We start from the raw sequence: 14651 nt of genomic DNA, 5'->3' as shown, positions 1-14651 counted from the left end.
CCTCTCCTGATGCCGTGCCTCTGACCTGCCGGGGTGGGCAGCCAGCTCAGCAGGCGTGTGAGATCTCCGTCTGCAGTGGGAGCCCCTGATCTCTGAGTGAGGACAGGAAGAGAGAGCTCCTGATTAAGCTAATTAATAGTTATAATAACAAAATGTGTGCTCTGGACCGTGGCCTTTCTGGCTGGCATTTTGGTAGCTCCAGGGCCTCTCGAGTTCGGGGTTTCGTTCTAGATAGCTGAAGCCACCAGATATCTGACTCCTGCATACACAGAGTGTGGCTGAGTTTAACTACGCAGCTGCAGCCGAGGCCCCTGTCTTCACCCATTCAAGCCACTGCTGGGAATTCTGAGCTCCTGCATAGTCCTAGCCGCAAGGACGCAGCAGTGGAAGCGACAGCCAAGATCCTTGAGCTGAAAGTTGGGGAAGAGGGAGGAAAATAAGTCAACAAGGAAAAGCAGCGAGGTACTCTCAGGTACTGAGACGCTAAACCCGAGTGATGGATGAGAGAGCCGCCCTCATGGTGTTGCCAGACCAAGGAGTCCATTTGCCTGTCGCTCAAGCCGACTAATGGAGAAGCCGATGCGCAGACTTTTATTTACAGACGAGCCAGCAATTCAGAGAACAGCGAGGCTGTCTCCTCAAGGACCTGCTCTGCCTTCCTCTTTCCCTTTGTCACTTTCGTATCCCCACGGTCAGGATTGGTCAGGTGATTTATTATAGCGTACATGTTTATTATAGTCTACATCAAACAGAGTCCTCTTCGTAGGATAAAAAGTTACACAGTATCTTTCTATCTTAAAGTGGTTATATCATCAAAGCATTTTATTCTAGACTGAATTTATAGTTAGTCCGCACTTCACTGGGTGCACAGAGCACCCTGGGTCCTTGACTGGTACCATGGAGTCCAGTCCCCCAACTTGTCTATGACGGTAGGTCTTGGAAGTAAATCAACAATCTCTGGATGTCAGCATGTGAGCTTTCAGGCCTTATTGGGGCCTGACCAGCTGTGCCCTGCATGAAAGGGAGCTCAGATTAACTGTGGCTGGTAACAATGGCGTGGGGTGGGGCCATGAGAAGTGCTTCTCTGAGGCCCAGGTGACACACACAGACTCTCTCTACTGGACAGGGAGTGAACAGGGTTATTGGGCTCCCTGGGAGTGCCAAGCAAGGGAGGGAGGGCGGAGGGGCCCTGGCAGGAGGACATAGGCTTGGGATTAGGAAGGGCACTAAGCAGCCGTGCTGTCACCTTTATCCCCAACACTAAGAGTTCAGATCACACAGGGTCCTTGGGGTGCAGCTCTGGGGAAGCTTAGAACAGAGAAGACCAACTAAAGCTTCATGTCATCTTCATTCAAAGGCTGTGGCAGGGCTGGGCAGCTATTCTGGAATGCCATGTCGCCAACCCCCACCATGGGAGGCCTCTGCACCCCCATGGGCAGCCGTCAACCGAGCCATCTTGTGTCTGAGTGGGAAACTGCGCTGGGGCGTGTACATCTGTGTGTGGATGAATTCACACCTGCTGGTGGTGCTGTGTCCACACACGCTCTGTGTGGGTCTGCAGCTGTGGCCGGTTTTGTCGGCATCCTTGTGTATGAGGCACAGGGCCCTGGGTCTAGGGATGTCCGGGTGTCTGTGAGTGTGCGTGCCGTGCGTGTGTGTGTTCGTGCACCCTCATCGAGTTGGTTTTCTGCCTGTGACTTGTTCTGTGGGCCCGCGGGTCCTGGTCTGTCTGTTGTAAGTGTATCTCTGAGCATTTCCGTAGCTGGGTTCGGTGCGGCTGCATGTTCTACTTCAGGGTGTCCATTTCTGTGTCTGTAAAGCTACGCAGCCGGTATTTGTATGTCCGTGTCACTGTTTCTGCTCTCTGTCTACTTCTCATGTCTGTATGTTTTGTTGATTTTTTAATCCCCAGTTTTTGTGTGTTTATGGATGTGTATGGGCACGTCTATGTCAATTGGGCCCGGTCTGGGGTCTACCCGGGCCCAGACGTTGCATGCTTGTGCCTGTATGACCGGATGCCCTTGAATGTCTCTGTGTCCTGCCTGTCTCTTTGTGGCTCTGATCTTGTGAGTCCTTTGTTGGAACTACTTGTCTCCGTATTTCCTAATTTCTCTTTATAGGTGTGTACCCAAGGACTTCTCTTACTTTGGATGTCTGCATGTCTCTGTGACAGGTGTCCACATGTGTGTGTATCTTCACCTCCCTCGGCCTGTACAGAACTCACTTGTTAGCCACGTGGCTTTGGAAGAGAAGTCCCCTTGGTGAGGGGCACTGACAGGCTTGGGAAGGCTGAGCAGTGGGAGGCTCAGGGCCGTCCCACCAGACAGTGCTTTTGAACTCTTGAACTAATTGACAGGAATAGAATACTATACTTAACAATAGTCCATTGCGTGTTTTTCTTATAAATGTACATGGCATATTCACCAACATAGGTCATTGCTGAGTTTTAAAACACATATGGTGAGTTTATGAAAGAATTGAAATTAGAGAAAGTATTTTCTTTGATTACAGTGGAAGTAAATTACAAATCAATAACAACAAGGCATCTGGAAACCTCACCCACCCATGTTTAACCCGTGGATCAATGAAGAAATCCTGAGGGAGATTAGAAAACATTTCGAACTGGTAATAAAAAAAACATATCAACATTTGTGAGACATAACTTAAAGAGTTTTTAAGTAAAGAAGTAAATTGCAAAGGTTAAATCCTTATTTTAGAAGAAAAAAAAGTCTAAGCTAAATGATCGAAGTAGCATAAGAAGTTGTGGAAAGAACAGAAACCAATAGAATAGAAAACCGATGAACAGATACCCACAAAACCAGAAGCTGGTTCTCTAAAAAGATTAATCAATTCGATCATCCCCAAGCTAAACAACTACAATAATAACAAGGAAAAAAAGGGAAAACAAAATAATTTCCAACTTCAGGGGACGTCATGAATATAGTACAGTCATTGGAACGGTAATAAGAGAATATAATAAATAATTCTATTTAAATAAATTGAACACCTTCAATGAAGTGGACAAATTTCTTGAAAAACACAATTTATCGGAACTAACAGAAGAGAAAGAGAAGTGCTGGGTGGTCCTATCTATTAAAGAAACTTAATTTGTAATTTCAAACTTTTCCCCAATAAAAGCTCCAGGCTTGAATTCTATCTAACATGTAAGGAATAAATAACACTAACTGTAAATAAATTCTTTCAGATAATAAAAGAGGGAACACTTCCTAAATTGTTATGAGGCCATCGTAACCTTGATACAAAACTCTGACAAGGACATCGGAGAAAGAGAAAAATACAAAATATATAATTCAAGAATATGGATGCAAGAACTGTTGACTAATATTCATGAATGGAATTCAGAAATATTTTAAAAGATAATATATTGTGATGAAATGCAGTTGATCTAAAGAATGCAAGGACGTTTCAGTATCTGAAATCAACCAGATTAATTTACCACATTAATAGAGTAAAAAGAAAAACTGTATGATTATCTTAATAGAATCTGAACATGTATCTGACAAATTTCAATACTCATTTGTGATAAAATTCTCTCACAGTAAGAATAGAAAGGGATTCCCTCAGTCTCACAAACAATAACTATGGAAAACTTAGAGGTAACATTGGGCTATCAGGAACGATTCATTCAAATCCCTTCTAGTCAATAGTTTCCTGGAGGTTCTAGCCAGTTTAACAAGAAAAGAAAGAAGTAAAAGGCTTAGAGTTTGGAAAGGGTGAAGTAAAATGTTCATTATTTAGAAACAACATGTTTGTTTTTGTAAGAAATCTTAACAATCTAAGAGAAAAAAAAAGAAACAGAGACAATGACAGAATTTAACAAGGTTGCCGGATGGGAGGGAATGTACATGTAATTAATATACTAACAGCAAACAATGATGAAATGGAACTAAGGAAGAGCAATACAAATGATCAATAACCTCAAACAACAGGATCTCTAGGAATGGTATTTTCAAATGCGCAAGTTTTTGATGCTGTAAAGTGCTTTGGAACAATGCAGAGACAGACCACAGATTTAAATAAATGTCCATGAAGTTTAAGTGTAAGAAGACGTAAATATCAGGTTTCTGGATTTGGGAGAATCCGCATTGGTAAGATGCCAGCCCTCACAAACTGGATCCTCAGGCTCAGCCTAAAACTCCAGTTTTTAGAACCTGCTGGCTCTAAAAGGTATACAAAAATGTAAAAGACGTATAAAAGCTACAAGTCTTTTAAAAGATGATCAAACTTGTAGGACACCACTATGTACTTGATTTCAAGACCAGCTCCAAAGCTATTATCATCCAAACACAATGAAAATGGACAAATAGATCAATGGAATAGAGATTCCCGAAAGAGATTCACACAAATAACCATCAATCTATTTTAGACAATAACTATGGGGACTATAATTTAATGGGAATATAATTTAATGGGGAAAAGGATAGTGTTTACAACAAACATGCTATAAAAATTGGATATCCATATAGAAAAATAATTCACCCAATCCCTTACCTAAAACCACATTCAAAAATTAATTTGAGGTGGATGATAGACTTGGATGCAAAAGTTAACACCAAAAGCCTGATTAGATTTTTTAAAAATAGAGACTATTTTTGAGACTTTGGGCTAGGAAAGCTTTCTTAGATAGGACACCAAAAAGGGCACTACCAGAAAAATATGATAACATGTACTTCACCAAAATGAAGAACATTTGCTCTTCAAAAGATTCCAGTGAGAAAAGGAAAATGCAAGTCCTAAAGTGAGAGGACATAGTGACAAGGTGTGTACATGACAAAGGACTTTTTTGTGCAGTAGGTCTAAGTATAATACATAAAAACTACAAATAAATGAAAATACAACTCAATAAAACATAGATAAACCACTTGAATGGATACTTTACAAAAGAGATATGGATAATATACTGTGTAAAGATGCTAATGTTATCAGTATTCAGGGGTATACATGTTAAAAATATTAGTATCATGAAACAGCGGCCATGGGTAAAATTAAAAAGTCTGTCGTACTATCTGGAGCTGAGGACGTGGAGCACCAGGAATTCTCATACATTGCTCCTGGGAGGGTACAACGGTACAAGTATGCTGGAAAACAAATTGGCAGTTTCTTGTACGACCCCCTGACAGCTCAGAGACTTCACTTCTAAGCACTCACCAAAAAGAAATGAACACCTCTGTCCACAAAGGCGCTTATACAAATATTTCCCTAGCATTTTAATATATGATAGTCCAAACCTAGAAATAACTTAGTTGTCCATCAAAGGTTGACTGGATCAACAAATGGTGGCTCGTGTAAAAAATGAACAATTGTAGGCGGTGTCTGTAGCTCAGTGGGTAGGGTGCCGGCTACATGCACTGAGACTGGCAGGTTCGAACCCAGCCCAGGCCAGCTAAAACAACAATGACAACTGCAACAACACCAACAAAAATAGCTGGGTGTTGTGGCGGGTGCCTGTGGTCCCAGCTACTTGGGGGGCTGAGGCAAGAGAATCGCTTATGCCCAAGAGTTTGAGGTTGCTGTGAGCTGTGATGCCACCGCACTCTACCCAGGGGGACAGCTTGAGACTCTGTTTCAAAAAAAAAGAACAATTGCAGAGAAAGAAAAAAGAACTACTTACCAATAAGGATAGCAATATATGTAAATCGCAAAAACATTGTGTTGAGTGAAAGAAGCCAAAATCCTGCTGTAATTCCAATGATAGGAAATTTTTTTAACACAAAACTAAAGTGGAGGAAAGTAGATGGCCAGAGGAGAGGAGGCCTGATTATAACTGGGCACAAAGGACATTACTGATTAAATGTGGTATATCCTCACAGGGTGTTGGTCAGACAGACCATGTATGCACAGTTGTTGCTCATGGACACGTGTGTGAGGGGAGAGCGCACCATTCACTTGCCCTCAACCTAGGTTGCACTGACCTCTTCCTCCTGCTCCCCCACTCTGTCCTCCCCTGACCATCTCTCAATCCATCCACTCTATGCCCCTCCTGCTCCTGTGTTCTGGAGGGATCCACACTGACAATGGGTTTATTTGAGAGGTGACCCCGGGAGGGACACTGGGAAGGGCAGGATGGGAGAGAAGCCCGCAAGGCTGAGTCAAAGAGCTGGTGGCTCTATGGACTCACTCAGGATGCTGGGGATCATCTAAGGCCCATGGAGGCGGAGGAGCTGGGCAGTTCTCTGTGCCCCATCTCTGATGGCTGAGGGGCACATCTGGCTGTGGACTCCCTGGCTCACTGGGCTGCCCTATCCTCAAGCTGGTCATGTCCCTGGGATCCTGGAGAGCAGCCCCAGGCTGAGCAGAGAAGCAGGCCCCAGGGGAGCAGTCAGCGCAGGTGCACACAGAGGCCATCAGGGCACCTGGATATAAGTCTGCTTCAGCACCCTGCTGCCCACTGTGTGCCTCTCCTGTCCACCTCCCCCCAAGGCAGCAAGAGTGAGCTCCCCCAAAGACAAAGCTGACTGCGTTAAACTGCTGCCTAAAGCAGTTCAGCTGTAACACTTGGCTTTGGGAGGATGGCATCCAGCCCATGGTATGATTTCATGCTGGCCCCCTTTGGCCTTGACCCATGTTGACCTTTATAACAGCAGCTTTTCTGCTCTTGAGACATGCAAAAATTCCAACGGGCTGGCCACTGGCCTCTTCCCTCCCTCTTCCAGTGTGTTAGGAATCTCCAAAGATGGCTCTCAATGATCCTGCCTCTTGGTACTCACTTCCCTTGAGTGTGGGCTGGCCTATTGACCCAATTCCAACTAATGTGGCAAACGTGACAGGACAGCGTTTCTGAGATGAGATGATAAAAAGGCCACAGCCATCCTGAATGCTGCTCTTGAATTGTCTGCTCCGAGGGAAGCCATCTGAGGTTTCCCGAAGCAGCCCTTTGGAGAGACCCAGGGGAGTGAGGTCAGAGGCGGATACTTCCTCCCTCAGTCAAGCCTGAGCTGACTGCAGCCCTGGGGACACTTCAGGGGAGACCTTGAGTCAGAACCACCAAGCAGAGCCACTGCCACAGAAACTGTGAGATAGTAAATGTTTATTGCTTTGGGCAACCAAAAGTTTTGGGATACTTTTTATGCAGCACTAGGTGACTAACATACTCAGTCCCCAGGGTCATCTGGGGTGTTGGTGTCATTCCAGAGCGCCAAGGACTAGGCAAGAACCTTTTCCTCTGGAAGGGCCTGGGATGTTATCAGCTCCTGTTATAAATAGCTTGACCCCATCTCCATCCAGCCAGCAAAGCACCCTAACTTCACACCAAACATATAATCTGCTGCCAATTACACTAATTGCACTAGAGTAATTATGTTGACTTTAAAAAACACTTTCAGATAAATACATAATTAAATCTTTCAGAATATAATCCTTTTCTATTGTATTTCCCAAGGGAACTAGGGAGAAGAGGCTGAGGCAGGAAAATCAGAGTTGACGGTCAAGGAGGTGGGAGGGATGACTCAGAAATCCACTCAGGACACTCTCACCCCCCATGTGACCAGGGGAGCCCCAGTCACCTTTCCGGGAGGGCAATTTCACAGTATGTATCAAAAGGCTTTAAAATGCCTATACCCTTTGTCCTGATGAGACCAGAAATCTGTCATACAGAATCAGAGGTGGAGACAAAGTTCCACATGCAGAGTTGGTCCTCATAGAATCGCTTATGATACCAGATGCTGGGGACCATGTAAATGCCTAACAATGGCGGATTAGCTAAATCAATCATGGACAAACAATTATTATAATGGACTCTGGTGCTGCCATTCAAAACGAGGCCTTTAAAAGTAATGTAGTTTGGGAAACGGCTTATATAAATTGGGAGCTGGAGAATAAATCATCTTATAAAACTGGACGTAAAGTACCTTTCAGCTTTTCTTTACGTATACACGGGACTGATAAAAGCCAGGACCCATGCACAAATACCAACAGTTGGTGGGAGATTTCTATGTTCTTTTTTATTTTTTATGTTTTCCAAATTGTCTGCAACAAGAATCTCCTAATGGAGTATTTAAACATTTGTTATGGATGTAGGTAAGGAGGACTCTCTACACCCTCTCACCTTGGGAGGGGACTGCCTGGATTAAGCTCTAGGACTGTGCTCTGCCACCAGAATTTCCTGCTCCACATTCAAGTATCCTGGCTCTGGCTGGGGCACTGGCTGCCGGGCACCTCCTGGGATCCCACTCCCTTTCTCCCTTAGCTGCAGAAGGCTGATGGGGTTGGCCGGCCCATCTGTCTTCCTAAGGCACCGTGCCCACCTCTCTCTTATTGATGGCCGGGGAAGGGGTGGAAATGAAATGGAGGTTGGGGGTGCAGCTCTTGGGAAAGCTCTCTGGTGGAAAGAGAGAGCAACACTCGCAATAAAATCTTCATCATCAACACATCCTCATCAGCATCCTGGCCACAGTCACCACCACCAGCATCGTTACCGCTACCACCATCGTCACCATCATTGCTCACTTCGGTCAAGCACCTACTTTGCGCCAGGCACAGACAGTTTATTTTTTACATATATACTTGATTGTACTAAATTCCCACAACAAAGCAATGATGAAGATACTGATCCTGATTAACAGAGAAGGAAGCTGAGGCTCAGAAAACATCCAACGGCCCAAGGCAGCACAGATCAGAGCAGAAGAGGGAGGGTTTAATCCAGGTCTCTGACAACAAGGGCTAAACTCTTTTGACTCCACCTCATAGCCCTGCACGCTGTGGTTGCCTACACCAAGAAGAAAGCTCCATCACTGGTCGGAACTGTCAGAAAGCATTTTCCTTGTGGGACTCACCCATGTTCATAGTTCCTTGGGGTCCACTGGATAGTTCCAACCTTTGGATCCTGTGACAGTCCTTCTGAAGTTTGAGGGCAGAGCTTGTGCCCACCTTAGCTTCTCTTTAGGACAGGAATCTGTTTTCCCCAGAAATATCTTGTGTGAGTGACAACCTCTCATGTCTTCCTATAACCCACCGTATCACAGCCACCATCATCTGTCTGGATTTTAAGAACCCCAACTCCTAATCTCAGATTCTGTTTGCAACCCTTCCCCCTACAATAGCCTCTTTTTTTGCCATGCAGCCCCAGTGATCTTCTTAAGGTCATATAAATCAAATCACATCACTGTCCTGCTCCACCCCCAGCAACAAATGCCCTCACTACTGAAAATGAAAACCTAGGTCCCAGCCTCAGCCTAGAGACCACGGTTTCTCAACTGAGGCGCTGTGAACATCTAGGACTAAACAATTCTTTGTTGTGAGGTTGTCCTGTGCATTGTAGAATTTAGTCAGCAGCTGCAGTTGTGACAATCAAAAACGTCTCCAGACATTGCCAAATGTGCCCTGGTGGGGGAGGGCACACGAAAAACCTTCCTCCTGCCAACTCCTCATCTTGTAAACTCCCTCCCTACCACTTGCTTTGCTCCAGCCCTACTGACCTCCCTACTGTCTCTTGAACATGTCATGCACATCTACCCCAGGGCCTTTGCACTACCATTCTCTGTGACTAGAGCATTCCCTTGAGAGTTATCAGCAAGGCTCACTCTCTCATTTTACTCAGATCTCTGCTCAGATGCTACCTGCTTGGAGAGGATTTCCATGAACATCCTTTCTAATATAGTCCCTCATCACCAGTCCCTTCCTAGGCAGAAATTTTTTTCTATACAGCTTATCACTACCTAAGATATATATCATATATGTATATATACTATGCATATATAAGTAAGTATATTTAAGTTACGTCAGGGATCTGTAAATTGAAATTTTCCCAAGATGGCAATCATGGCTAAAATTAAAAAGTCTGGCAATACCAAGTGTTAGTGAGGGCATAGAGCAACTGGAATTCTCATGCATTGCTGCTGTGAGTGTAAAGTGGTATAAATATTTTGGAAAATGGCTTGGCAGTTTCTAAATACAACCGCTGGGTAGCCCAGCCTTGTCACTTCTAAGTATTTGCAAATATTACTGAAAATATGTGTGTGTGCATGTGTGTGCATGTGTGTGCACGGGTGTGCTTGTGTGTGCAGGTGTGTGCACGGGTGTGCATGTGTGTGCATGTGCAGGTGTGAGTCCTATATCTCACGGATAAAAGCTAAATCTTCTTCATCCCTCCATCTCCAGTGCCTGGAAGAAGGCCTGGAACATAACCGCAACCCAAGAAGACGTTCATGGATTATATTCATTGATTACATTCTTTAATTCATGGATCCACGTGCTCTGGTTCTCAGCCCTTCTCGGTCTGCAGGCACTTTAGACAAGGTTTGACTTATTCACAACCCTCTGGGTTTGTGGCTCAGAATGGCACATATGTCTGAGCCTCCGGGTGAACAAGACTCTCACCTCCCTTTTTCTAGACTCCAGACCTTTACTGGAATGTCCTAAAAGGCAGCCAGGTATGGACGGAAGTGTGTTTGCTTTGGAGTCAGATAGATAGAAGTTCTAATCTCAGCTCTGCCACTTACTAGCTCTGTTTTTTTCCTTCTTTTAACTTTCTAGCCTCAGTTTTCTGTTATGTAAAATGTGCTAATAAAACCAACCTTGAGTGGTTGTTGGGAGGGTAAAACAAACTCACATGAGCACTCAGCACATAGTAATCACTCAGTTGTTGTGATGGCTCTTATTAAGACGGCCAGGTTTCGAGACCCACCCCATCCCGTAGGAAGAGCCTTGGCTGGGAAGCACTGACCTGGGGTAAGCGTGGGGAGAACAGAGCAGCAAAGGGACAGGTGACAGGAGGGTTACACTTCTGTGGGTTCATACTGAGCTTCCCATGTCAGGCCTGGATCCACCCTCTTTACCTGAGCTGTTGATTTATTTTTCTTATCTCAGCTTGGAGCTTTGCACTGCATGCCAAGTTCACATTTACATTTGAAATCCCATCCTGTGAGTTTGATTCCAGCTCTGGCCTGTGGGAATTTTCTTTCCAACCCTGATCTGACACTTGCCATCCCTCCACAAATCTGTCATCTGAGATCTGTGAACCTGCTTTGTTCCCATCTGGATTTACAGCTAATAATGCCGTGGGCCTCTTTCGTCCTAGGGTACTGAAGTTTCCTGGATAGCAGGAGTTGTGAATGAGCCTTTGTAGACACTCTCCTAGAGCTTAAGTGGACCCTGACCCAGGGGAGCATGCCAAAATAGTTCCCATGGCTGCTGGGAGGTGCTGGCATCCAGGAAAGGTCAACAAAGCAGGGCTGGCAGGGCTGGCTGGGATGTGCTACCACCATCATTCTAGCTGTGGCATAGGTGTCACAAGAGCCGGGATCAATTCCAGGTCTGCCATTTGCCACCAGCTGATGACTTAGGACAAGTCCTCTAACCTCTCTGAGGCTCTCCTCATCTGTAAAATTCAGATGATATTTCCAATCTCAGACAGTGCTATGAGGATGACGGTGATAGTGAGTGTGGCTGTGTCACATAGGCCTGGGAGAACTCACTGTGTCACAGGTGGGATGTGGGTGGCCATGACGCTAGGCTCTGCTGTTAAACAGTGGGTGAGAATATGGGCTCTGGAGCAGACCCAGGTTTGAACACTGACTCTGTGGTTTATGGTTTTGTGACAGAGGAAAACTTCCCACTCTCTCTGAACCTCCTTTCCTTCTCTGTAACATTATCCCCCTGTCAGTAGACTGTGGAGCAGATGCTTGGCTAGCCAGGCCTGGCAATGCCAGGTGTCCCTCCTTTTCTTTTGGTTTCATGGACCTTCTGTACAGAGGACTTGGCCTCCATCCTTCTGCCTCACACTATCCAGAACACTAGCTCAGGACTCACCCAGCCTGACCACAAAGACCTATGCGCTTAGTGATTTCCTCTTTGGGGACCGATTCATACCAGATTTTATAGAGTAAGTCTTGGAACCACATAGTAGGGCCATAACTTTGTTTTTCTCTTTCAAAACTATTTTGGCTTTTCTGGGTCCTTTGCTTTTCATATGAATTTTTTAAACAGTTTGACAGTTGGTTTAAAAATTGTTGCTGGGATTGTAATTCGTATTGTTTTGAATCTACAGATAAATTTTGGGAGATTTGTATGGAGTCTTCCAATCCATGAACATGGTATCTCTTCATTTGTTTAGATCTTTTTTAACTTCTCTTAATGATGTGACAATTCTTCTTTTAAAATTCTTTTTAACATGTTGGGATTATTTACCATTTTTGAAACGAGCTTATTAAGGCAAAATTTTATGCAGAAAATTTTACTGTTTTGTTGTACAGTTCAACAGATGTCAACAACTGCTTACAGTTATGAAGCAGCCACCACAATGAAGAGCTAGAACATCCATCACTCAAAAAAGTTGTCACGTGCCTTTTTTTAGTCAACCCTCTCCCTTGACCCTCAGTTCCTGGTGGCCACCAAACTGTTTCCTATTCCTTTAATTTTACCTTTCCTAGGATTAGAACATTTTCATTTGATAGGATTATTTATGTGGTTAAATTTAAATATAATATCCTGCTCTTTGTTTCTTTTTGTCACATCTGTTTTTTGTTTTTCTCTTCTTCTCTCTTCCTTTGGATAAATTAAGTAATTTTTATAATTCCCTTTTATCTGTACTATTGACTTAGTAGGAGTATTCCCTTTTTATTTTTATAATGTTTTCTCTAGTAGGTACAATATCCATCTTTAACTATTACAGTCCAACTTCATATAAACTCATACTTATTCACCAATAGGGGAGTAATGTTATAATAGAACACTTCCATGATTTCCCTCCCATCCTTTGTGCAATACTTGTCATAAATTTTACTTAAATATATGTCATAAATACCTAACACATTGTTGCTATTTCCTCTTTAGGTAGTCAATCATCATTGAAAGTGTTGCCAAGGAGAAAAAGATATTATTTACCCCACTTCTCATCATTTTTGATGTCCTTTTCTGTGAGGAGCCCTGAGTTTCCATTAGGTATCATGGTCAGTTTGGATGAAGAAGCTCCTTGAATATTTTTTGTAATGCAAGTCAACTTTTAGTAATCTGGAATTTTTTTTTATTGTTGGGGATTCATTGAGGGTATAAGAAACCAGGTTACATTGATTGCATTTGTTAGGTAAAGTTCTCCTTACAATTGTGTCTTTATTTCACATTTGTTTTTGAAAGAGAGTTATTCTAAGTGTTGAATTCTTGACTGAAAGGCTTTTTAAAACTACATGACATTAAAGATAACCCTCCATTTTCTTTGAAACTATGGAGATTTTTTTTATGAGAAGCCAGCTATAGTTCTTATCTTTGTTCCTTTGTATATAATTTTTCTTTCTCTTTTGCTGCTTTTTAGATTTCTTTAATCTCTGGTTTTTAGCAGCTTAACTAAGAAGTATCTAGGTGGCATGTGGGTGAGTGTGCGTGTGTTTTCTGTATGGAGTTCTCTGAACTTTTTGGTTTGTCTTTTATTAAATTTGGAAAATTCTTGGCCATTATATATTTGAATATGTTTTCCCTTTCTGTCCTTCTTTCAGAACCCCTATTTCATGCTGGGGTACTGCCCCAGGGGCAGGGTCCTTTAAGACCTGTGGAACTGGCAGTGATGGACAGAAGGAAAGTAAAGTTAAAAGTGGCCAGAGATAAAAAAGGACGCACAGAATAGAGTTTTCAAAGGTGGGAAAGGCAGGGGACCACCATTAGCTTGTGGGGTTCCAGTGAGGGGCCCTGAGTGTTCCACTCAGCTTTTATTGAAGGGTATTATCTCATTTAGCCCAGAAGGTAAGCTGAGGAAGGAAACAAATGTCAGTAGTTTCTCTGAATAAGCATGTTAGTTCTTATTCTATCTATAATTGTTAACTTTAAGGATCTGAGCAGCCTGGAGAATCCAAAACCTAAGCCTTGTGTGTGGGCAGCCTCCTGTCTGTGGTCACACACACAGATTCCTTAGGGGAGGTTAATCCCTTTAGTCTTCTGTGGAGTAGATGGCATAGCATCAGGCATCAGTCTCCTCTGAAGAGTCAGTGGAACAGAGGAATTTTCCTCTGATCTCCAACCCAGAGGCATCTTCTCTGATAACTTATAAGCCCTCCTGCCCATATTTCAGGGCTTGAGCTGTTCCCTTGATCTCTGCCCTGGCCGTAACCAAATCTCCACAATGGGTATTTGGTTTGGCTGTTGACTGGGCAGGGGACGGCCTGGTTAATGTTCCTTCCTAGGCCTTGCATGTAGCCTCCTCTACGGCCACTCTCTTCTTCAGAGTGTTTACAGACCCAGCAGGGATGTTTATAAACCTCCCTTACAGGCCAGGTTTCTAGCAAAAGCAGAAACTGCTCAGATAAGTACTTTAGCTACTGGTTTAAAAGTTAGCTAGCTAAACTGTTTTTATTCCACCTTGCTCAGCTTATTTTTCCGTTTTTCCCTTTTTCTGGGGGTGTTTTCCCTTGCCAAGAATGGCATCTTTGGTCCCCATTCTGCCTGCATTCTATATATGTTAGACCACGGTTTTCACCTGTTTTTCTGTTTCTCATTTTGCGTAATTTCCACTGATTGATCTATTTTCAAGTTCACCAATTCTTTCTTCTGCAACATAGTATGGTTGTACACCTAGCAAAGCAATTATTTACTTCTGATGTTTTGTAAAATTACTATGTTTCTTACACTTCTGTTGTACCCTATTTTAATTTCCTTCTTCTTGCTGGATTTCTCATCCATTCAGGCCTGATCCCTACTTCTCTAGCTAA

The sequence above is a fragment of the Otolemur garnettii genome, unplaced genomic scaffold (genome assembly GCF_000181295.1).
Source record: "Otolemur garnettii isolate 467f Iridium unplaced genomic scaffold, OtoGar3 scaffold00184, whole genome shotgun sequence".
Taxonomy (NCBI): domain Eukaryota; kingdom Metazoa; phylum Chordata; class Mammalia; order Primates; family Galagidae; genus Otolemur; species Otolemur garnettii.
The sequence above is the reverse complement of the archived record's forward strand: the minus strand, read 5'-3'. Positions refer to the sequence as shown.